General features: G+C 40.2%; 1 long non-coding RNA gene across 2 annotated transcripts; it reads right to left on the bottom strand.

Annotated features, from left to right (window-relative positions):
- Nucleotides 1–3,001: 3,001 nt before the first annotated feature.
- Nucleotides 3,002–24,014, bottom strand: LOC132040126 (uncharacterized). Of its 2 annotated transcripts, XR_009410569.1 has the most exons (4): nucleotides 23,884–24,014; nucleotides 13,600–21,744; nucleotides 7,387–8,395; nucleotides 3,002–4,247 (listed from the first exon to the last, which is right to left on the bottom strand). It is a non-coding gene; the product is annotated as an uncharacterized LOC132040126 (long non-coding RNA). The 2 variants fall into 2 exon arrangements; XR_009410568.1 differs by lacking the exon at nucleotides 23,884–24,014 and having other exon boundaries at nucleotides 13,600–23,351.
- Between the last annotated feature and the right edge of the window lie 558 nt (nucleotides 24,015–24,572).

Raw genomic sequence — 24,572 nt, 5'->3', positions numbered from 1 at the left:
GTAGGTTCCTTCTCTCCAAACCAATGCCACTAGCATACCAAAAATGCGGAAGTAATGGAGCGTGCTTTGATTTGTGTCTAGCAACGTGTGAGATCCATGTGATTTCATCTTACAAATTTCTATTCTTCTAGTGTACCCATACCAACAACAATGTACCACAATCCTTTTGTGATGGAGCATTCAAAATAAAGATGGGAAAATATTTCTTGGAGTGCCTTACGAAGATGGGAAAATATTTCAAGTCTATCAACAATTGCTAATCTACCTTGTATTGCCGACAAAGTGTGAATTTGTATACGGGATGGACATTTGGTTGTAGCATAATACTTTTCCATGTAACTTTGGTATATATGCTTGAAAAAATACATATATATGCTTCAAGGCAAAGTTTGCCCATAAGGCATAAGTATGCCCCCATCGGCATAAGTTTGGTAAATCCTTAACAAGTTTATGCCGATGGGGGCATACTTTTAACGGGCAAACTTTTATGCCGGATCCAAGCATAAACTTATGAAGGAATTATCAAAGTTATGCGAACCGGCATACTTATGTCAAGTCCGCCCATAAGGCATAAGTATGCGGGGTCAAAGATAACTTTGCTAATTCCTTCACAATCTTGATGTCACGGGGCATAGCGAAATTCAAACTCTGCCTTGCGATTTTTTTTTTTTTTTAATTTTTGACTGAATGGGGGTTCGAACCCGAAACCTATGGGATTTAGCGAAGGGCAAAATTTAAAGATTTCAAATATGAAGGGCAAAATTTAAAGACCACCCCAAAAGAAGGGCAATTCTGCGAATTGCCCAATAATATATATATAAATACGCGTGTGAGCGCAGAAAAATGAAAGCCATAAAAATGAAAAACTTTTTGTAAATGGACTATAAAATCTACTTCTCCAGATATTTTTCTCCTAAATGAAGAATTGAACAAGAAGTAGTTCAGAACAACACTTTTAAGTGAACGAATTAGAAAAAAAAGATAATGAGACTACTCTTTTTAAAATCACAAATCAAACCAAAACAGTTTTATCCTTAAATTAAAAAATCAAACCAAGTACTCCCTCGATACCATATTAGTTGTCCTGTTTCGTTTTTCGAGAGTTAAGTTGACCAATTTTTGGAGCTAAATTGAATTTCAATATTTTAAAATTATGATTTAGATATTCAAAAACTACACAAAAAGTACTACAAGTTGCAATTCTTCTCGTATCAATATGTTAAAAAAATATATCTCAAAATGCTGGTCAAAATTTATATAGTTTGATTTTTAAAAAAGAAAAGTGGACAAGTAATATGAGCCGGAGGGAGTACAGCATATGTCGCTTATTAAGGTCAGTTGCAACAGTGCGCCAAAATCATCGTCATAAGACCAAAAAGTCCGACTTCTTGAAGCTTAAGAACCAGCGTCCGCTATTCTCCAAACCCAAATAGTTAAATCATATTTATTTAACCATTACTTCTATTGTATTACAGATTTTGTTTCCTATTAATGGATTTGAGAATTTGATCTCACAGGTATAAAAACAAAAACTTTTTTTGACAGCACCATTCTACCAATTGATGCAAGCTGACAATTTGTTTGGATCGTTGTTGCATATCATCACATAATGTATCTATCTTATATTGTACAACATTGTTTTGATAAATACAACGTTTGACTTGATTGTATCGTTCTTTGTCATTTTATAATACAGACCCACCATCAGTATGAAAAATATAGATTTATAATATTAAAAAGAAAAACAAGTTATTATAACAAAAAGGTGGGTAACGCATAAAATATGACATGAAAAAAAATCCATAGTTCTTGTAAAGGTCAAGGCTCAAGAAAGTAGATGTTCTCTTATATTATGAAATTGGAAGACATGGCATGGAACATCAAAAAAGGGGGCATCCATTGGCACAAGAATGATGCAAAATCACTGTGATTCAGAACAGCAAAAATTACCAGCAGTATTTATAACTAGACACATAAAACATGTAAAGAGAAAAATTGCAACTCACTTTTCAATCTTGAAAAAAGGGAAACATAACGAAGAAAAGGAATGGCGAACTACAAGTACTTAATAGGAGGCTCAGATCTCTCTATGATCAAGTATGAAGTTTCTCAGAAATGCCATGGCTGCAACCTTGAACAGATTGCGCTGCCAAGATTCCGAGTCTTATATCACATCAATGCAAACCAATATTGCTATTTGCCAAAACCATATCATCACTGCCTCAATTTTTCGCTTTTTTCTGTATTTCTAGTATGATTCTCGACATTTGGGTGGTTAATACAGCCACGGCAGCAAGACAAGGGAATCGGTAGCAGCAACAAATCAACAGCAATGTGCATCTTCAGAAGCTAGAGCTACAGAAAGAGAAGCACTATTAAATTCTCCGACCAAGATTTCAATCTGGGAACCAACAAAACTGAATGACTGAATAAATAAATAATTCCTATTTCGCATTGGTTTTTCCATCAAAGAATGTCAAGGACTACTTGCAATTTAAGGCTCAGAGCAAGGTTAGTAATGGGACAGAGAGGAGGAGACCACACAATGGCAGCGAAAGAACCAGTTGCACGTGATAGAAAAACCTCAAATCACATACCATCAGAGGTTTACCAAGCCAAGATACAGATTCACTCGTCTCTAAACCCAAACGACCTTTTTTTAAGCTCACATAAGCAAATATCATCACTGCCTCTTTGAGAAAATGGTCGCATATATTTCGAAGAATTTAGGGTGCTTTGGACTAAGAGTCCGTTTGGATTGGCTTATAGCTTAAAGCTGTTTGCAGCTTACAAGCTGAAAAAAATAAGTTGGGGTAGTCCAACTTATTTTTTTTGGCTTATAGTTCGTTTTCAGCTTATAAGCTGCTTTAAATAAACTAAGTTAAATGGGTTCAATTATTTTTTTTAGCTTATTTTAAGCACAAAATGACTTTAAGTTGGCCAGCCAAACACTCAAAAAAGCTGAAAACAGCTTATAAGCCAATCCAAACGGGCTCTAAGTCAGTAACACACAAAACTGATGAATTCCCAGTTCCAGAGAACGTCCTTCCATTGAAGACTAATCAATGGTTGGCATAAAAAAAGGGTGCTGTTTATTTCTTGCCAAAAGAAAAAATCACCTTTTCTTTCTGATCTCTCATCTTTGAGCTACTGAAACAACACAAAATGGGTTTCAGTCAAAGGTCTCGTGTCTGATCCCCAGCTGTCCAGTTGGACTAACTGGAAATGAGGCTCAGATGCGAGTTCCAAACGAGGCAAAGAGAAAGAGACCGCAACATGGCTGCACAAAACCGACAACACGTGAAAGAGAATCCTCGTATCACAGCCACTCTGGTGTTTGCCAAGCCAAGATATGGGTCAGAATTTCTATGTCCCGATGGTTTAACCCAGATATGCAGGTATCATCACTGCCTCTTTCAGAAAATGGTGATTCTTTTCCATATTTAACAAGTAACAGTGGAAATTTTGGACTAATCTCAGATTGAGACTTCAGTAACGCCTAACGGTGAAGGCGCCAGATATTTGGTTAAATAAAGAGGAAGAGGGCTGTTGGTTGTATTAATGGAGAAATCATAGGCCAAACAGAGGGGGGCAACCACCCTCTAGAAGTCCCTCCTGCCCCTGTTGGCCTCGTTCTTCCTTCTGGCCATCTCGGGAAGTATTAAATTTCAGGTAACAAAATATTGTGGATAATTTCTAAATAATATATACAAATAGGATTATCTAAATCTCATTCACTTGCTGTGAATTTACTGCAGTCCTGAGAAAAGAGGGGGGAGAAAATATTAAAAAAAGGGATTATGAGTATTAGTACTTGATACAAGGCTCAGATCTCTCTATGATCAAGTATTTACTCAGAAATGCCATGGCTGCAACCTTGAGCAGATTGCCCTGCCAAGATACCGAGTCTTAATATCATCTCAATGCAAAATATGCCATTTGTCAAGAACCATATCACTGCCTCAATTTTTCACCTTTTTCTAGTATGATTCTCGCTCTTTAGGTTTTCAGGCAGTCATGCAGTTCAGGCAGCCATGCAGCAGCAAGATAAGAGAATCATCAGTAGCAGCAGCAAGAAAGGACCTACCAGCAAAACTGACTGAATGAACAAAATATATAGTTCGCATTTCTACCAAACAATGTCAAGAAGCACTTGCAATTTCGAGGCTCAGATCTGAGTTATTAAGGGGGCAAAGAGGAGACCACGCAATGGCTGCAAAAGTACCGGTTGCATGTGAAAGAGAAGCCTTAATTCACATAGCCATCTGGGGTTTGCCATGGCAAATCGGCTCCAATTTTTTCCCCTTGTTTATTTGGCTGTTGATTTTTTGGTTACCAATGGAGAAATCACTTGCATAGCAGAGAGGGGCAACCACCCTTTACAGAAAATCCCAATCCCTCCAATGCCTCATTTTTTTTTTTGTTTTTGTTTTTTCTAGGCTATGCTCAGCTGCTACAAATATGATTATGCATTAGGACTGCAGGATGATTATAACTTGTACCAGAAAGTCACAGGTTAGACAAATTCCAACATTAGATCACGGAACTTTTTTTCCCTTTCAGGCAAATGGGGCTCAGATATGTGTTATGATAAGGCAAAAGAGAAGTCAACCACGCCATGGCTGCAAATACCGGTTGCATGTGAGAGACAGAAGTCTCAGTCACAGGCCATACCGTGCGGCCACACCAAGATACAGGTCGGGTCATCTCCATGCCTGAATTGGTTAGGCCAGATATTAGAAACATCATCATCACTGCCTCTTTATGTACCTTCCGTCAACACCGTAAAACACACACTTACACACACGAGTACGGAACCTGTATTGCATCCCAGACACGGAAATCTCAACACCGCCATGGCTGCAAATCCTATAACCGGTCTGCCCCGCCAAGATATGGTATCAAATCCTAATTCCATCTAGCTCAGAAAAATCAATCATCACAGCCCAATTAAAGACCTATGCTGAACTTAAGGAACCCATTGAGGTCTTTTTGTCGCCCCATTATCATTTCATCTCCATATTTTTGTTGTATAGCTTTTCAAAGCAACAATACAATACAATGATAACAACCATCAAAACAGGATTGTCCACCAACGTACATATATTACACAGAAGAAGGGTGTTTGGCTCGACACATAAATCATCGGCAAGTCGGAGATGGTCAGACACCCCAGAAATCCCCAAAACTTACTCCGATGCCTCATTCTTCAGAGCTGAAATTTAAGCACAAACCTGTATGGGTTTTCCCACCGAGAATGGACTCGCCATCGAAGAACATGAAACCATTATTGAGACTTCAGATTTGTTGATATTATGACAAAGCAAAAGAGAAGGGAGACCGGCGTGGCTGCAGACACCAGTTTGCTATACAAAAGCCATAACAAGTTGCGCCGCCAAGATACGGGTCCGATAATCTCGATGCAATGATTGAACATAGTCCAAAACTGTGTGTTTGAATGACAACTTATTTTTTCTTTTTCTTATCTATTTCAAAGGGCTGCTGAATTTTTGATTGTCAATGGAAATCACTGGCAAAGCAGAGAGGGGCAGCCACCCTTCACAGAAAATCCCAATCTCTCCAATGGCTCATTCTTCTATCTAGGCTATGCTCAGCTAAAACTAAACAAATATGATGATACATTAGGCCTCCAAGATGATTTATCGCTTGTAGCAGAAAATCGCAGGTTCAGCATATCCCAAATTGAATCATGGAAGGATTCTTTCTTTCTTAAGCAAATGGGGCTCAGATGTATGCTATGATAAGGCAAAACAGAAGCCAAACACACCATGGCTCCAGCAAATCATTGGGAGAAAAGGGATTAGGGCTTTTTGAGCACAGAAACATACAATCGATATCGCCGGGAAACGGACTGGACGAGGAGTTTGCTTCTACAGCTATTTCACTGGAATTTCCAATTAGATCCATAATGAACTTGTGAATTGGCAATTGAAAACGAAAAACAACTGTATATCCATTTTCTAAAACGGCATAGAGAAAAATTGAGGCAAAATTGAACTTTTGAATTCACAATTGAAAACAAAAACAAATGCATATCTATTTCCCAAAACGGCATATACAAAAATTGAGGCAAAATTGAACTAGTGAATTCGCTATTGAAAACGTAAAACAACTATATATACATTTTCCAAAACGGCACAGTGCATTGAGTGCTCCAGAGGAAACATAGTGCATCAAAGATTCAAAAGATCCAATTTGTGCAAATTATTCCTGTGTAAAACAGCAGTCCCAAAAGTTGGCTATACCATGCATAGAGAAAAATTGAGGCTCAGATTCATGTTAAGCTGGGCAAAAGGAGAGTCCAGCAACGCCATGGCTGCAAAAACCAGAAGAAAATTTGGTTTGAATGCCTTGCCAAGATACAGGTCGAATCATCTCAAATGCCCGATTAAATGCTCAGAAGGGAACGACAAATTTGAGAAAAATCATCATCGCCTCTTTAAAGCCATCGATTATACTCACCACCATCACTTCCACCGGCAATATTGAGTGCTCCAGCGGAAGCATAGTGAACCAAAGATTCAAAAGATTCTATTTGTGCAAATTTCCCTATGTAAAACAGCAGACCAAGAACTGGCTATCCATGCAAAAATTGGCTATACCATGCAATATTGGCTATATCGTGCATAGAGAAAAATCGAGGCTCAGATCTGGTAAAACTCGGACAAAAAGGAGAGTCCGCCAACGCCATGGCTGCAAAAACCCACCAGAAAAATCTGGGGGCATGCCCAGCCAAGATACGGGTCGGATATCTCAAATGCCCGATTAAAAAGCTCAGAAGGGAATGCAAATTAAGGAAATTTGACAGAATCATCATTGCCTCTTTCAAGCCGTCGATTATACTCGCCACTACTACTTCCACTGGTAGCACTGAATTCTCCAGTGGAAGCATTAAATAAAGGGTCATATTTGTGCAAATTTCTCTATGAAAATCAACAGTTCCATGCAAATATTCCAGAAGAAAGAGCTGTTGGGATTGTTTTATGAGAAATCATAGGCTAAATGCAGAGAGAGGTAACCACCCTTTCAATGAAAAATCCTTAAACTCTCTGTAGCCTCATTCTTTCCCTTCTGAGCTTTTGCTTTGCTCATTTTCTCCTGAACTGTTGTATATATGTAACCTGTGAACCAATGCAAATCAACAATGCTATTTGCCAGGAACCATATTATCACTGCCTCAATTCACCTTTTTCTAGTATGATTCTTGCTGTTTAGGTGTTCACACAGCCATGCAGCAGCAAGACAAAGATAATCCTCAGTAGCAGCAGCAAGAAATCTTGGGCTTACTAGCATAACTGACTGAATGGAAAAAAAAAAAAGTTCACGTATGGCTGCAAAAGTACCGGTTGCCTGTGATAGAGAAACCTCAAATCACATAGCATCTGGGGTTTGCCAAGCCAAGATATGGGTCCAATTGTCTCTATTCCTGAAGCCTAGATAAGCAAATATCATCACTGCCACTTTGAGAAAATGGTTGCATAATTTTCAAGAAATTAGGATACTTTGGATTAAAAACTCATAACTCAGACTGAGTCCAAGTAATACTAGTACTAGTGTTAATGCTTTGCCATCAACTGGAGGCTCAGATTTGTATCACAGGCATCGAGTTTTCTGGCACCTGCCATGGCTGCAAATTGCACAAATTCAAGTTGCCATGCCAAGATACAGGGCAACAAAAATCTAATGCCCGATTTTAATTAGCTAACATTATCATCACAGCCAGTGAGGACAAATTAAGACGCCTGAAACATAAGCACAAATCCACATATACTCGTGCAGAAACATGCATACAGAAAATGGTTAATCTTCTATAGGTTTCAAGAAATTGTGGAAGTTTTGGACTAAAGATCCAGTAACGCCTGACGGCGAAGGCGCTAGATTATTTACTTTCTTGGTTTCCTTCGAGGAAAGAAAGAATGGGGCTGTTAATTTTGTTATAATTGAGAAATCATAAGCCAAACAGAGGGCACAACCGCCCTCCTAAAAGTCTCTCTTACCCTGTTGGCCTCATTCTTCCTTCTGGGCTCAACCTCCATTGTTACTTCTTTTAATTAGCTAACATTGTCATCACAGCCCTGTTGTTTCCCCTTTTCCAGTTCATTGCTTTGGAACACAGCCAGTGAGGACAAATGAATGAATCATGGAAAGATTCTTTTTCTTTCTTTCTTTTCAAGCAAATGGCGCTCAGATGTAATGATAAGGCAAAACAGAAGCCAACCACGCCATGGCTGCAAACACCGGTTGTATGCGAGAGACAGAAGTCTCAGTCACAGGCCGTATCGGGTTGCCACACCAAGATACAGGTGGGTTATCTCCATGCCCGAATTGGTTAGCCCAGATATAGAAACATCATCATCACTGCCTCTTTATGTACCTTCCATCAACACTGTCCAACACAAACACACACATACTAGTCCGGAACCTAAATGACGGAAAAAAACTCCAAATGGCAAATATCTGTATTCCATCTTGGGCATGGAAATCTCAACAGCGCCATGGCTGCAAATCCTGAAACCGGACTGCCAACATACGGGCCTGTCAAATCCTGATACCATCAAGCTCAGAAAATCAATCCAAAATTTTCCATTTTTGGGGTAATTCTTTGGCTTGACAGCTAAATCATCGGCATATTGGAGAAGGTCAAACACCAAAATTTTCTCTGATGTGACTTCCCGCTAACTTTTTCCGTCAAATCTAAGAGAGTTCTAATAGATATTTACGGAGATGAGAAGTGCTAACTTTTGGCAAACTTAAAGGACCAAAATTGGTAAGTGTAAGGGACTATTTTGGAAATAGACCATTTTTGTCATTTTCTCCCTCAATTCTTCAGAGCCCAAATTTCCACAAAAACCCATGACGGGTTTTCCTACCCAAAATGGACTCACCATTGAAGACCATGAAATGGGTTATTGAGGGCTTAGATTTGCTGTATTTCTTGACAAAGCAAAAGAGAAGACCGACGCTGCCATGGCTGCAGACACCAGTTTGCTATTCAAAGCTGTAACCGGGTCGCCCTGCCAAGATACAGGTCAGGGTTTTTCTCAATGCCATGATTGAACATAGCCCAGAAAGGAAAGCAAGCAATCATCAATTCATCATAGCCCTTTTACAACATCAGCAGCAGCACGAAGAGACAGAGGAAGAGCAAGAAGAATATAGGTGTCTGTTTGGATGAAGTTTTTTCAATTTATTTTCTTTATTTTCCTTTTTGTTTATTTCAAAGGGCTGTTAGTTTTTTTGGTCAGCAATGGCGAAATCACTGGCATCGCAGAGATGGGCAACCACACTTTCACAGAAAATCCCAATTTCTCTGATGCCTCATTCTTCAGAGCTGAGATTTCAATTGAGGGCTCAGATTTGCTGTATTTGAAGAAAGCAAAAGAGAAAAGCGACGCTGCCATGGCTGCAGATACCAGTTTGCTATTCTAAGCCGTAACCGGGTCGCCCTGCCAAGATACGGATCGTATCTATTCTCAATGCCATGATTGAACATAGCCCAGAAAGGAAAGCAAGCAATCATCATAGCCCTTTTACACCATCAGTAGCGGCAGCGGCAGCACAAAGAGACAGAGGAAGAGCAAGAAGAGAATAGGGATTGTGCTGGAGGAAGCTGAATTTGGGTGCGTGAGAAAGGATGCAACAACGTCATCTCTACGACACCTGTATATTGCACAGCGCAAAGCCATCCCTGTGTTGAAAGACACACTCGCCCTTAGCTTATGGGAGAAAGACTCTGCTTGAAGTTTTCTCCTTGGAAACAGAGTAAAATTCTCGGTAATCGTCATCCTTATTTTATCAGCAGTCAGCATAAGCAAAGGAACTTGGGGAGATGGAGACATCAAAATTTTCTTTAGTAGCAGCACATCGCCATGCAAACAGCGCCAATAAAACGAAATCCTCCATAATTGCAACACGCTTCGCTATTGTAACAAGATCGTATGGAAGTTCTGACCAATTCGCCATACCTCCATGGTGAAAAAGGGAAAAGAAAATAGCAATGGATTTTTCCATCGGAGAACAGTTATAATGAATTGAGGGACAAGAATCTAGGATCAAAAAATGGCAAGTTTTCTATATATGTCAGACAGAGTTCAAGTAGAATTTGGACTTAGATTCGCTCACAGAACCATCTCTTGCCGCCCTAAACCTGGCAACTGTGCTACCAAGAACCATATCATCACTGCCTCAATTTCTCACTTTTTTCCAGTATGATTCTCGGTGTTGGTCCTCACGCAGCCATGCAGCAGCAAGTCAAGAGAATCATCAGTAGAAAAACTGACTGGATGAACAAATAATTAAATAAATAAATAAATAAACAATTCCCATTTGTCATTGATGCCTCATTTATGAGCTGGCTTTCAGAATAAGTGAAAATGGGTTTCCACCAAACAATGTCCATGACTACTTGGAGGCTCAGATCTGGGTTATTAGGAAAAGAGAAAGAGACCATGCCATGGCTGCAAAAGTACCGGTTGCCTGTAATAGAGAAGCCTTAAATCACATAGCATCTGGGGTTTGCCAAGCCAAGATACGGGTCTGGTTGTCTTTATTTGCAAAGCCCAGATAAGCAAATATCATCATTGCCACTTCGAGAAAATGGTTGCATAATTTTCAAGAAACTGGGATACTTTATATTAAGCCTCATTAATCAGATTGAGGTCCAAGTACCACCACTACTAGTACTGTTAATACATTGGTTTCAACTGGAGGCTCAGATTTATATCTGGGGCATTGACTTTTCTGGCACTTGCCATGGCTGCAAATTGCAGAAATTCAAGTTGCCATGCCAAGATACAGGCAAAAAAAATCCAATGCCCGATGTTACTAGCCCAGCAGACATTATCATCACAGCCATATTGCTTCCGCTTTTGGAGTTCATTTCTTTGGAACACAGCCAGTGAGGACACAATTATACGACTGAAACACAAGCACAAATCCACATATAATCATATGCAGAACATGCATACTAAAAAGGTTGCCTGGTGTAGTTGGTTATCACGTCAGTCTAACACATAAAACTGAAGAATCCCAATTCTAGAGAACAACTTTCCATTGAAGACTAATCAATGGTTGCATAAAAACGGTGTTATTGATCTCTTTCCGTCAAAGAAGGTCTCGTGTTCGATTCCCGGGTTCTCAGGAAGGAAATAATGAGGCTCAGATCTCAGTTTTCTAATGGGGCAAAGAGAAGGTGACCACGCCATGGCTGCAAAAGAACCGATTGCATGTGAAAGTGAAGCCTCAAATCACAGACCATTCCAGTTCTATCCAAGCCAAGATACGGGTCGGGATGTCTCGATGCCCAGATGGAAATGAGGACAAAATTTAAATAGTGGCCTTAGAAAAGGCCATTTGTGCAAATGCCCCAGTGAACAATATCATCATGGCCTCTTTAAGAAAATGTTTATTCTTCAATAGATTTCAAGAAATTGTGGAAGTTTTGGACTAAAGATCCAGTAACACCAAACAGCGAAGGCGCCATATATTTGTTTTCTTGGTTTTCAGAAGAAGAGGGCTGTTGGTTTTGTTAATTGAGAAATCATAGGCCAAGCAGAGGGGTCAACCACCCTCCTAAAAGTCCCTCTTACCCCTGTCGGCCTCATTCTTTCTTCTGGGCTCCACCTCCCTCTTCAAACTCTACTATAGCCTGCCCTTTAGCAAACATAGGAAAGAAGCTAACCTATCTAATTATTTTCCTCTATTCATTTTGGTTTCAATTTCCAGAACGCGAAGTAATGCTTTACAACTTTCCTACTCAAATAGAAGTAACAAAATTCTGCAAGGACCTAATTCAAATGAACTACCCCAACAAAAACATTTCATTGCAAAAGTTGACCATTAAGTACTGAGAAACAAAAGATGTCCATCTCAAACAGAAAGCAAGCTGAAAATTGAAACACAACAAATTGGTTAAATATATATATGTGATAATAAGAAAGATTCTGAGGCTCAGATCTGTATTCCATCTCGGGCACGGAAATCTTAACACGGCCATGGCTGCAAATCCTATAACCGAACTGCCCCGCCAAGATACGGCCTATCAAATCCTGATTCCATCAAGCTCAGAAAAATCAATCATCACAGCCCTATTAAAGACCTACCATCCATGAACTTAAGGGACCGTTTATGTCTTTTTTATCACCGGATTCTAATTCTTCTCCATATTTTTAATGTATAGCTATCAAAGTAACTACACAATGAGAAGAACCATCCAAACGAGTGTCGGTTTGGCCGAGTGGTTAAGGCGTGTGCCTGCTAAGTACATGGGGTTTCCCTGTGAGAGTTCGAATCTCTCAGGCAATGTTTCTGAAACAGCCTCTCTACCCCACAAAGGTAGGGGTAGGGTCTGCGTTAACCCCACCCTCCCAGACCCCATTTGTGGGGACTACACCAGGTATTTTATTGTTGTTGCTGTATATATACCCGCGTGTACACACAGAAGAAGGGTGTTTGGCTTGACACATAAATCATAGGCAAGTCAGAGATGGTCAAACACCCCAGAAATCCCCAAAAATTTCTCCGATGCCTCGTTCTTCAGAGCTGGAAATTTCAGCACAAACTTGTATGGATTAATCCCACCGAGAGTGGACTCACCATTGATGAACATGAAACCAGTATTGAAAGCTCAGATTTGCTGATTTTATGACAAAGCAAAAGAGAACGGACACCGCCATGGCTGCAGACACCAGTTTGCTATACAAAAGCCATACCGGGTCACCCTGCCAAGATACAAGTCCGGTAATCTCAATCCAATGATTGAAAATAGTCCAAAAGGGTGCGTTTGGATGACAGTTTTAGTAGGCGTTGGCCATAGATTTCAAATATTTTTCACTTTATTTGGAATTTATGAAGTTGGAGTTGAAAATGAAGTAGTGTTTGGTTACACTTGTTGCAAAGAAGAGAAGAGAACATTTTATTTGGAATTATAAAGAAGGAGTTGGAAAACAGGTTTGAAGCACATTTCCAAATTAGGAATCCGACTCCAAGTCGGATTTGAAAATTTTATAACCAAACACTGATTTTGAAATAAAGTGAAAAATTACTCCAGAAAAAAAGTGAATAATTCTAATGGCTAAACAGCTCCAAATTTTATTGTTTTTCTTTTTCTTGTTTATTTGGCTGTTGATATTTTGGTTACCAATGGAGAAATCACTGGCATAGAAAAGAAGAGCAACCACCCTTTACAGAAGATCCTAATCTCTGATGCCTCATTCTTCTTTCTTTCTAGGCTATACTTAGCTGATACTGAACAAATATGATGATACATTTGGACTTTAAGATACTTTATAACATGTACCAGAAAATCATAGGTTCAACATACAAACATTGAATCATGAAAAAGAATCTATCTTTTTTTTTCTTCAAAGCAAATGGGGCTCAGATGTGTGTTATCATAAGGCAAAAGAGACCCCAACCACGCCATGGCTGCAAACACTGGTTGCATGTGAGAGACATAAGTCTCAGTCACAGGCCATACCGGGTCGCCACGCCAAGCTACGGGTTGGGTAATCTCAATGGCCAATGCCCCAATTGGTTAGACCAGACATAGAAACATCATCATCACTGCCTCTTATGTACCTTCATCAACACCGTAAAACACACACATACACAGAGGAAACACAGATATCTCAGTGTAACACGGTCAAACCTCTTTATGTTCGTTGTTAAAGGGCTGTTGGTTTTTTTGTTCATTAATGGAGAAATCACTGGCAAAGCAGAGGGGCAACCACCCTTTTACAGAAAATCCAAATTTCTCTGATGCCTCATTCTGGCTATGCTCAACTTGTAGCTTCACTAATAATTCTCATGGCCAAACGGCTCCAAATTTTATTGTTTTTCTTTTTCTTGTTTATTTCAAAGGGCTGTTGATTTTTTGGTTATCAATCGAAATCCCTGGCATAGCAGAGAGGGGCAACCGCCCTTTACAGAAAATCCTAATCTCTCTGGTTCCTCATTCTTCATCCTTTCAAGGCTATGTTCAGTTCAAACTGAACAAATATGGTGATACATTAGGACTTGCAAGATGATTTATAGCTTACATATTCCAACATTGAATCACGAAAAAGTTTTTTTTTTTTTTTTTTTTGGTTTTCCTTTCAAGCAACTGAGCTCAGATGTGTGTTATGAAAAGGCAAAAGAGAAGCCAGCCACAACATGGCTGCACACACCGGTTGCATGTGAGAGATAGAAGTCTCAGTCACAAGCCATACCGGTTGCCACGCCAAGATACGGGTTGGGTCATCTGATGCCCGCATTGGTTAGCGCAGATATAGAAACATTCCATCAACACAGTAAACACACAAGGAAATTCTCATGTATGCGAATTTCCCAGCTGCATTTAAGAAAATCAAACATTGAGGCTTCCCAAGACTTCTCTCTCTTGGACTAAAAGTGCACCAAAATTGTAAAGATGAGTACTATTAGTGCTCCATATGAAAAAACAAAGGATGACTTTGAGTCTAAGCTCAAAGATAAGGGATGATTTTGGGCTTTTTCTCGTAATAAGTACCATACAGCAAGAGATTGAAGACACCACCATGGCTGCAAACACCGGTTTCAGGTCACCTGCCGCTCGGCTTGCCCGGCCAAGATACGTGTCGGGTCATCTCCCAGCTGTATTTACAAGAAGAAGAAAAGAAAATGGGTACGGTCGGATTAAATGAGTGGGTTTCTAAAGGAATCAGATATTTAAAATTGGGGTGGGTCATTTGATTCTGAGCCCAACATGTATCCCTCCTCAAACTCAAGGACAAATTCTGGAAAGGGTGTATTTGGACCGAAAGTATAACGAGGGGTATATTTAAACTATTTCTGATAGTACGGGGGTATATTTGACCCTTTTCCGTAAAAAAAAATTACACATCGAGGCTCAGATCTGTAATACTTATGATACGGTAAGAGAGATTGGAACCGCTGCCATGGCTGCAAGCCCGGTTGCAGCTCACCTGCCATCCGGGTTGCCCCGCCATGATACGGGTCCAATTATTCTCCTGTCCTATCGATTTCGCTCAGGGAAAGAAATAAGAACATCATCATCACAGCCTCAGAATTTTTGCTACAATATTATTATTATTGTTACTATTGATTCTCCTTTTGGGAGGGAGAATTTGAAGATGATCAGCGGGGAAAAAAAAAAAAAGCTTCAGGGGTCGTTTGGTTACTGTTTAACTGTAAAAGGGCTGTTGAATTTATTTTTTCCACAGCAAAAATGAAATCACGGGTATTGCAGAGAAGAGCAACAGCCCCTTGAACTTCCCCTCCACTCTCTGCAACCCTTATTCTTTTCCTCTCAGCTTTTAGTGAAAATATTTGGAATCTATGGCCAAATGCCTACTAAGAGAATCATTCTTCAGAGCTGAAATTCCCACGCAAACGTTTTCCGACGCGAATGGGTTGTTGAGGGCTCAGATTTGTTGTATTTGAACAAAGCAAAAGAGAAGAGAGACGTTGCCATGGCTGCAGACACCAGTTTGTTATTCAAAGCCGTGACAGGGTCGCCCTGCCAAGATAAGGGTCATATTTTTCTCAATGCTATAATAGAACATGGCCTAGAAAGGAAAGCAAGCAATCATCACAGCCCATTTACAACATTAGTGGCAGTAGCACAAAGAGAGGAAAGGAGAAAAACGAAGAGTATAAGGGTGAAAGACCAGAGCATTTGAAGGGCAAACCATACAGTTTCTTTTTATTTCTTGTTTATTTTAAAGGGGTTGTTGGTTTTTTTGGTGCATTAATGGAGAAATCACACTGGCAAAGCAGAGAGGGGTAACCACCCTTTTAGAGAAAATCCCAATTTCTCTGATGCCTCATTCTGGCTATGCTCAACTTATAGTTTCACTAGCTTCACTAATAATTCTCATGGCCAAACAGCTCCAAAGTTTATTGTTTTCTTTTTCTTGTTTATTTCAAAGGGCTGTTGATTTTTTAGTTATCAATCGAAATCACTGGCATAGCAGAGAGGGGCAACCACCCTCTACAGAAAATCCTAATCTCTCTGATTCTTCAATCTTCATCCTTTCAAGGCTATGTTCAGCTGATACTGAACAAATATGGTGATACATTAGGACTTGCAAGATTATTTATAGCTTGTAGCAGAAAGGTTCTACATATTCCAACATTGAATCACGGAAAAGATTCTATTTTTTTCCTTTCAAGCAAATGGGGCTCAGATGTGTGTTATGATAAGGCAAAAGAGAAGCCAACCACGCCATGGCTGCAAACACCGGTTGCATGGTAGAGACAGAAGCCTCAGTCACAAGCCATACCGGGTTGCCACACCAAGATACGGGTCGGGTCATCTCGATGTCCGAATTGGTTAGCCCAGATATAGGAACATCATCATCACTGCCTCTTTATGTACATCAACACTGTAAAACACACACACATACACAGAAGAAACACAGATATCTCAGTGTACATACAGTCAAACCTCTTTATGTTCCTTGTTTGAAGGGCTGTTGGTTTTTTTGGTCTTCAGTGGTGAAATCACTAGCATAGCAGAGATGGGCAACCACCCTTTACAGAAAATCACAGTTTCTCCGATGCCTTATTCTTTGAAGCTGAGCCCATTTGAAGAGCAAAAATTAAAGAACAGTCCGTTTGAAAGGCAAACCATGCAATCTCTTCAATTTTCAACAACCCATAACGGATTTTTCAACCCGAAATTGTTATTGAGGGCTCAGATTTGCTGTATTTCTTAACAAAGCAAAAGAGAAGAGCGACACCGCCATGGCTGCAGACACCAGTTTTTTGTACAAATGCCGTAACCGGGTCGCCCAGCCAAGACACGGGTCTGACATTTTCTCAATGCCGTAATTGAACATAGCCCAGAAAGGAAAGCAAGCAATCATCACAGCCCCTCTACCAACATCAGTAGCAGCAGCAGCAGCACAAAGAGAAAGAGATAGGGGTGTGTTTGGTATGAAGGTTTTGTTTTTCTTGTTTATTTCAAAGGGTTGTTGGTTTTTTTGGTCCATTAATGGAGAAATCACTGGCAAAGCAGAGATGGGCAACCACCCTTTACAGAAAATCCCAATTTCTCCGATGCCTCATTCTTCGAAGCTGAGCCCATTTGAAGGGCAAAAATTAAAGAACAGTCCGTTTGAAGGGCAAATCATGCAATTTCTTCAAATTTCAACAAGCTGTAATGGGTTTCCCGACCGAAATGGTTATTGAGGGCTCAAATTTGCTGTATTTGAACAAAGCAAAAGAGAAGAGCGACACCGCCATCACTGCAGACACCAGTTTGCTATACCAAAGCCATAACCGGGTCGCCCTGCCAAGATACGGGTCGGATTTTTCTCAATGCCATTATTGAGCATAGCGCATAGAGGAAAACAAGCAATCATCACAGCCATTTACAACATTAGTAGCAGCACAGATACAGGAGAAAGAGGAAGAGCAAGAAGAGTATAGGGGTGAAAGACCAGCCAATTTGAAGGGCAAACAGTGCAATTTCTTCTTTTTTTCTTGTTTATTTCAAAGGACTGTTGGTTTCTTGGTCAATTAATGGAGAAATCACTGGCAAAGCAGAGATGGGCAACCACCCTTTTACAGAAAATCCCAATTCCTCTGATGCCTCATTCTGGCTAGGCTCACCTTGTAGCTTCACTAATAATTCTCATGGCCAGACAGTTCCAAATTTTATTGTTTTTCTTTTTTCTTGTTTATTTCAAAGGGCTGTTGATCTTTTGGTTATCAATGGAGAAATCACTGGCATGGGAGAGAGGGGCAACCAACCTTTACAGAAAATCCTAATCTCTCTGATTCCTCATTATTCATCCTTTCAAGGCTATGTTCAGTTGATACTGGACAAATATGCTGATACATTAGGACATGCAAGATGATTTACAGCTTGTAGCAGAAAGGTCCTACATATTGTAACATTGAATCACGGAAAAGATTCTATATTTTTTCTTTTCAAGCAGACAGGGCTCTGATATGTGTTATGATAAGGCAAAAGAGAAGCCAACCAAGCCGTGGCTGCACACACGGTTGCATGTGAGGGACAGGTCTCAGTCACAGGCCATACCGGGTTGCCACACCAAGAAACGGGTTGGGTAATCTCAATGCCCAAATTGGTTAGCCCAGACATAGAAGCATCATCACTGCCTCTTTATGTACGCCCCTTTATGTATCTTTCATCAACACCGAAAAACACACACACATGTACAGAAGAAACACAGATACCTCAGTGCACATATAGTTAAACCTCTTTATGTTCCTTGCTTAAAGGTCTGTTGGTCATCAATGGCGAAATCACTGGCAAAGCAGAGATGGGCAACCATCCTTTGACAGAAAATCCCAATTTCACGGATGCCTCATTCTTCGAAGCTGAACGCATTTGAAGGGCAAAAATTAAAGACCAGTCCGTTTGAAAGGCGAACCGTGCAATTTCTTCAAATTTCAACAACCCAAAATGGTTATTGAGGGCTCAGATTTGCTGTATTTCTTAACAAGGCAAAAGAGAAGAGCGACGTCACCATGGCTGCAGACACCAGTTTGCTATTCAAAGCCGTAACCGGATCGCCCTGCCAAGATACGGGTTGGATTTTTCTCAATGTCATGATTGAACATAGCCTAGCCCATTTACAACACATCAGTAGCAACTAGCAACAGCAGCAGCACAAAGAGTGGAGAAAAAGGAAGAGTATAGTGGTTTGTTTCTGGCATGAAGTTTTTGTTTTTCTTGTTTATTTCAAAGGGTTGTTGGTTTTTTTTGGTCAGCGATGGAGAAATCACTGGCAAAGCGGAGAGGGGAGACCACCCTTCTACAGAAAATCCCAATTTCTCTGATGCCTCAATTCTTCTTCCTTTCTAGGCTATGCTCAACTTGTAGCTTCACTAGTAGAACTTGTGTTTATAAAGAGGGCAAAACATTTAGGGTGGTGGAATGAAGGGCATATGGCTGAAAATCAATTGAAGTTTCAGCATCAGTTTTGAAGTGCTTACTTGTAGACATCATTAATTGTAACAATGAAACATTTTTTTCATTAATAGAATTGACTATATTTTCTTTCTGCAATCTTCTATTGTGTTTGTGTTATTATCGTGAGAAGTAGGAAGGAAACAAGGGAATGGTTGCTCCTTGGAAGTAGAGCAGAGATCAAATATGTAGCTTCCTTGATAAAACAACTGACCTCATTGATAAGGGCGGATATTATATTCTCTCTGAATTCTTGAAGGATTGTGTCAATTTCTGGATTGGATATTGCAAAACCACCATCTTTAAGCAATTCGAGCATTGTTCTGCGTGCAAGGGAGTACAACAGTGCCATCATCAACAAAGCTGGTTAAATATGTGCCAACATGATCACAATCAATGTCCCTGGCTAACCCATTAAGATCCATTAAATGACCATTCCTCATCAAAAAATTAAAAAATTATTTTCTTGTTCATTTAGAAGGGCTGGTCTCTTTGGTTATCAATGGAGGATTCATGGGCATATCAGAGAGGGCCAACCACCCTTTACAGAAAATCTCAATCTCTTTGATCCCTCATTCTTCTTTCTTTCTAGGCTATGCTCAGCTAAAACTGAACAAATATGATGATACATTAGGACTGCAAGATGATTTATAGCTTGTAGCAGAAAATCGCAGGTTCAACATATTCCAACATTGGATTATGCAAAAGATTCTATTTTTTTTCCTCTTTCTTTTCAAGCAAATGGGGCTCAGATGTATGTTATGATAACACAGACGAGAAGCCAACCACGCCATGGCTGCAACCACCGGTTGCATGGGAGAGAGAAGTCTCAATCACAGGCCTTACAGGATTGCCACGCCAAGATACAGGTCGGGTTATCTCCATGCCTGAGTCGGTTAGCCCAAACATAGAAACACCATCATCACTGCCTCTATATGTACCTACCATCAAACACTGAAAACACACACACAAGCAAGATTGTATATAAGTTAATTTTCCATTTTCTCTTTTGCTTTTCTCATAAAACACTCAAAAATGTTTTGAAAATGCTATTTCTTGAGCCAGGGTCTATTGGAACAGCCTCTCTATCCCGCAAAGGTAGGGGTAAGACCTAGGGGTAAGACCTAAATACACCCCACCGTTCCCGAATCCCACTGGGTATATTGTTGCTTTCTCATAAAACAAAGGGCTGTTGGTTGTTTGATAATGGAGGAAAATCAATGGCAGAACAGAGAGGGTCAATTGCCCTTCAAAGAAAATCCCAAACTCTCTGTTTTGCCTCATTTCTGGGATAACCATTTTTCCATTTCTGGGGAAATTTCCGACCGAGAATGGACTCACGATCAAAGAACATGATTATTTGAGGGCTCAGATTTGCCGTATTTCTTAATAAAGCGAAAGAGAAGAGCGACGCTGCCATGGCTGCAGACACTAGTTTGCCATTCAAAGCCGTAACCGGGTTGCCCTGCCAAGATACGGGTCAGGCTTTTCTCAATGCCATGATTGAACATAGCCCAGAAAGGAACCAAGAAATCATCATAGCCCCTTTAGGAAAGTAGCAGCAGCAGCAGCACAATGAGACAGAGGAAGAGCAAGTAGAGTAGGGGTGTTTGGTACGAAGCTTCTGTTTTTCTTGTTTATTTCAAAGGGCTCTTGGTTTTTTCGGTCCATTAATGGAGAAATCACTGGCAAAGCAGAGATGGGCAACCACCCTTTACAGAAAATCCCAAATTCTCTGATATCTCATTCTTCAGAGCTTAAATTTCAACTTAAACCCATAATGGGTTTTCCGACCTGAATGGGTTATTGAGGGCTCAGATTTGCTGTATTTGAACAAAGCAAAAGAGAAGAGCGACGCCGCCATGGCTGCAGACACCAGTTTGCTATTCAAAGCCGTAACCGGGTCGCCCTGCCAAGATACGGATCAGATATTCCCTAAATGCCATGATTGTTGAGCATAGCCCATAGAGGAAAGCAATCATCACAGCCCATCTACAACATTAGTAGTAGCAGCAGCAGCACAAAGAGACAGAGGAAGAGAAAGAACAAGCAGAGTATAGGGGGGTGTTTGGATGAAGTTTCTATATGTTTTTCTTGATTATTTCAGAGGGCCGTTGGTTTTTTAGAAACAAATCACCGGCAAAGCAGAGATGGGCAACCACCCTTTACAGAAAATACCAATTTCTCCGATGCCTCATTCTTCAGAGCTGAAATTTCAACGCAGACATGTAATAGGTTTTCCACTGTGTATGCAAACTACAAAACCAGGTTGCCCTCCAAGAACGGCCTCTTAAACTCAGTGCCAACTTCCATGTGCCCATTAGAATTGTCACCATAGCCTCTCTTTCTAAACTTCCTTTTGCGTGTTTCTTTTTACAAACACAGTTTTGTATTTGTACACTGTTGAAAACACAGCCAAGAATGAACAACATAAAATAAACACACACACACACACACATCCTTTGCATATAATCAGATCAATGAATCAATAACCAAGAGGAGCCTCGGAAAGTTGCACGTTCAGCATATCCCATTATTGAACCCAGGAAAAGAATCTTTTTTATTTTTTACTTTTTAAAAAGGTTCTTTTTTTCCCTTTCTTTTCAATCAAATGAGGTCAGATGAGTGTTATGATAAGGCAAAAGAGAAGCCAACTACACCATGGCTGCAAACACCGGTTGCATGTGCGAAACAGAAGTCTCAGTCACAGGCCATACCGGGTTGCCACACCAAGATATGGGTCGGGTCATCTCCATGCCGGATCGGTTAACCCAGATATAGAAACATCATCATCATCACTGCCTCTTTACAAACCTTCCATCACACCCAAAAATACAAAATACACACACACACATAGGCGACCGACGGTATATATGACTTAAATCCTGTATGGTTCTGTTTTTACAAGGGCTGTTCGTTGTTTGAAAATGGAGAAATATCAATGGCGGAACAGAGAGTGGCAACCACCCTTCAAAAAGAATCCCAATGATCTCTGTTCTGCCTCATGTCTTCTTTTTAGGGCTATCCTTTTTAAGAAAAATCAAACATTGGGGCTCAGATCTACTTACGATAGGGAAGAGAGACTGGAATCACCACTATGCCCGCAAGCACCGGTTGCAGTTCACCTGCCATCCGGGTCGCGCTGCCAAGATACGGGTCCAATTACTCTCCTCCCTAATTGATTTGCTCAGAGAATTTAAGAAGAAAATGATCATCACGGCCTCAGAATTTCGCTACAATTATTATTACTATATGATTCTCACATTGGAGAACAAGCAAATACTTTAGGGGTCGTTTGGTACTGGTTAACCGGAAAGGGGCTGTTGAAAAAAAAAATCAGCAAAAAATGAAATCACAGGCAGTGCAAAGAGGAGCAATAGCCTTTTGAACTTTCCCCTCTACTCACTGCAACCCTCATTCTTTTTCTCTGAGCTTTTAGCTTTTTGCTGCGTGCCAAAGGAGAATCAGAAGAGAAACATTTTTAAAGGATAAAGGAGAAAATGACAAAAATGGTCCCTTATGTTCGAGGTTAGGTTCAAAATAATCCTTTAAGTTTGCTGATAAGCCATAGTATAAAGCATATGTTTTCAAGAATACAAACACATTTCCAGCTTAATTTAAACAGGATCGTTTTGATAGGATGTCCATTTACCACTGTACCTTTTAGAGCCAAGAAGGTCAACACAACCTAGAATATGAAGGAAGCTCAGATATGTACTCTAGCACTAGAAAATGAGCAGAACCGCCATGGCTGCAACCCAAGTTGCATGTGACCTCAAAGCACCTACAAATCGGGTTGCCACGCCAAGAAGCTAGCCTCTTTTACTCAATCCCAAAACCATGTGTACACGAATTATCATCACAGCCTCTTTCATTTTGCCTTGTTTTTCCATTGTAGTCTAGTCAGCTAGGATATTTGGCTCTAACTCAAGAGACCAGGGTTTGATTCCCAGAAGTTGAAACACCTACTTATTGACTGAGAATTGGATCAATGATTTCATTCAGCAGGTATAGCAGCATGTGAGAGAGGGAAGTCTAAGGCACAGGCTATACCACGTTGCCAAGCCAAGATACGGGTCAGATAATCTCCATGCCCGAATTAGTTAGCCCAGATAGAAAAACATCATCATCATTGCCTCTTTATGTACCTTCCATAAACACCAAAAAAACAACACACAGAGGAAAGAAAGATATACAGTAGTACTAGGAGGAGCAATATTGTTTAGTTACAATTTTCAATTCTTGTTTCTGTTATTTCCATGACAAGGTTGTTAGTTTTTCAGTGAATAGAGGAAAATCAACAGCGGAGCAGAGAGGGGCAACCTTCTTGAAACAAAACCCCACACTCTCTGTTTTGCCTCATTTCTTTCTGGGCTAATCTCATTTCTGATTTTGGGAAATTCCTTGGTTTTTTTTTGATAATGGTAACAGCCGTGAATCAAATGGGTTTTCACCTGTGGCAGGGTACTATTGTACCACTAGATTGATTTCATTTTCTCTTTAAGGGCTGTTCATTTTATAAAATGGAGAATCATTGGCAAGCAGAGGGGCCAACCACCCTTTACAGAAAATCCCAATCTCTTTGATGCCTCATTCTTCTTCCTTTCTAGACTATGCTCAGCTGATACTGAAAAAATATGATGATCTATTAGGACGGCAAGATGATTTATAGCTTGTAGCAGAAAATCACAGGTTCCCCATATCCCAAAATTGAATAACAAGGAAAGATTCTTCTTTTTTTCTTTTCAAGCAAATGGGGCTCAGATGTGTGGTATGATAAGGCAAAAGAGAAGCCAACCACGCCATGGCTGCAAACAAATTGCATTTAAAACAAAACCATTTTTAGCAGTCACAGGTATATTGTTGTTTCCATAAAACAAATGAGCCTAATGCCTGAATACAACCAAGATATAGAAACACCATCATCGACACCAAACCATCCTTATGTACCTTCCATCAACACAGTAAACACGTACACACAAGAAAAGACTGAGTATATAAGTTAAATCCATTTTGCAACAACAACAACCACCCCCTAGTGTAATAGCACAAGTGGGGTCTGGGAGGGTGTGGTAAAGCAAACTCAAAAAAATCTACATTTGTGGGGTAGAAAATCAAGAAAATAGACCCTCGGCTCAAGTTAAATCCATTTGCATCTTCCATTTTCTCATAAAACAAAGGGCTGTTGGTTGTGTTTGATATTGGAGGAAACTCAATGCCGGAACAGAGAGGGGCCAACCACCCTTTAACGAAGATCCCAGACTCACTGTTTTGCCTCATTTCTGGGCTAACCCTTTTTTCCATTTTGGGGAAATTCATTGGTTTTCTCACCTCCGAATTTCGCAGCTCTCTTTTTCCCTTTTTTGCTGCTATATAAAGGATATTTCTTAAATCGAGCTGAAAAGGGCTGAAATTTCCTGTTTAAAAAAGGGATGTTACTCCAATGCATTTTTCTTCAGAACTGAAATTTCAACACAAACCCGTACTGGGTTTTCCGACCCGAATGGGGTTATTGAGGGATCAGTTTTTCCGTATTTGAACAAAGCAAAAGAGAAGACTGACGCCACCATGGCTGCCGACACCAGTTTGCTATGTCAAAGCCATAACAGGGTCGTCCTTCCAAGAT

This window comes from Lycium ferocissimum, chromosome 12 (assembly GCF_029784015.1).
Source record: "Lycium ferocissimum isolate CSIRO_LF1 chromosome 12, AGI_CSIRO_Lferr_CH_V1, whole genome shotgun sequence".
NCBI lineage: Eukaryota > Viridiplantae > Streptophyta > Magnoliopsida > Solanales > Solanaceae > Lycium > Lycium ferocissimum.
This window is presented reverse-complemented; position numbering and strand designations above follow the sequence as displayed.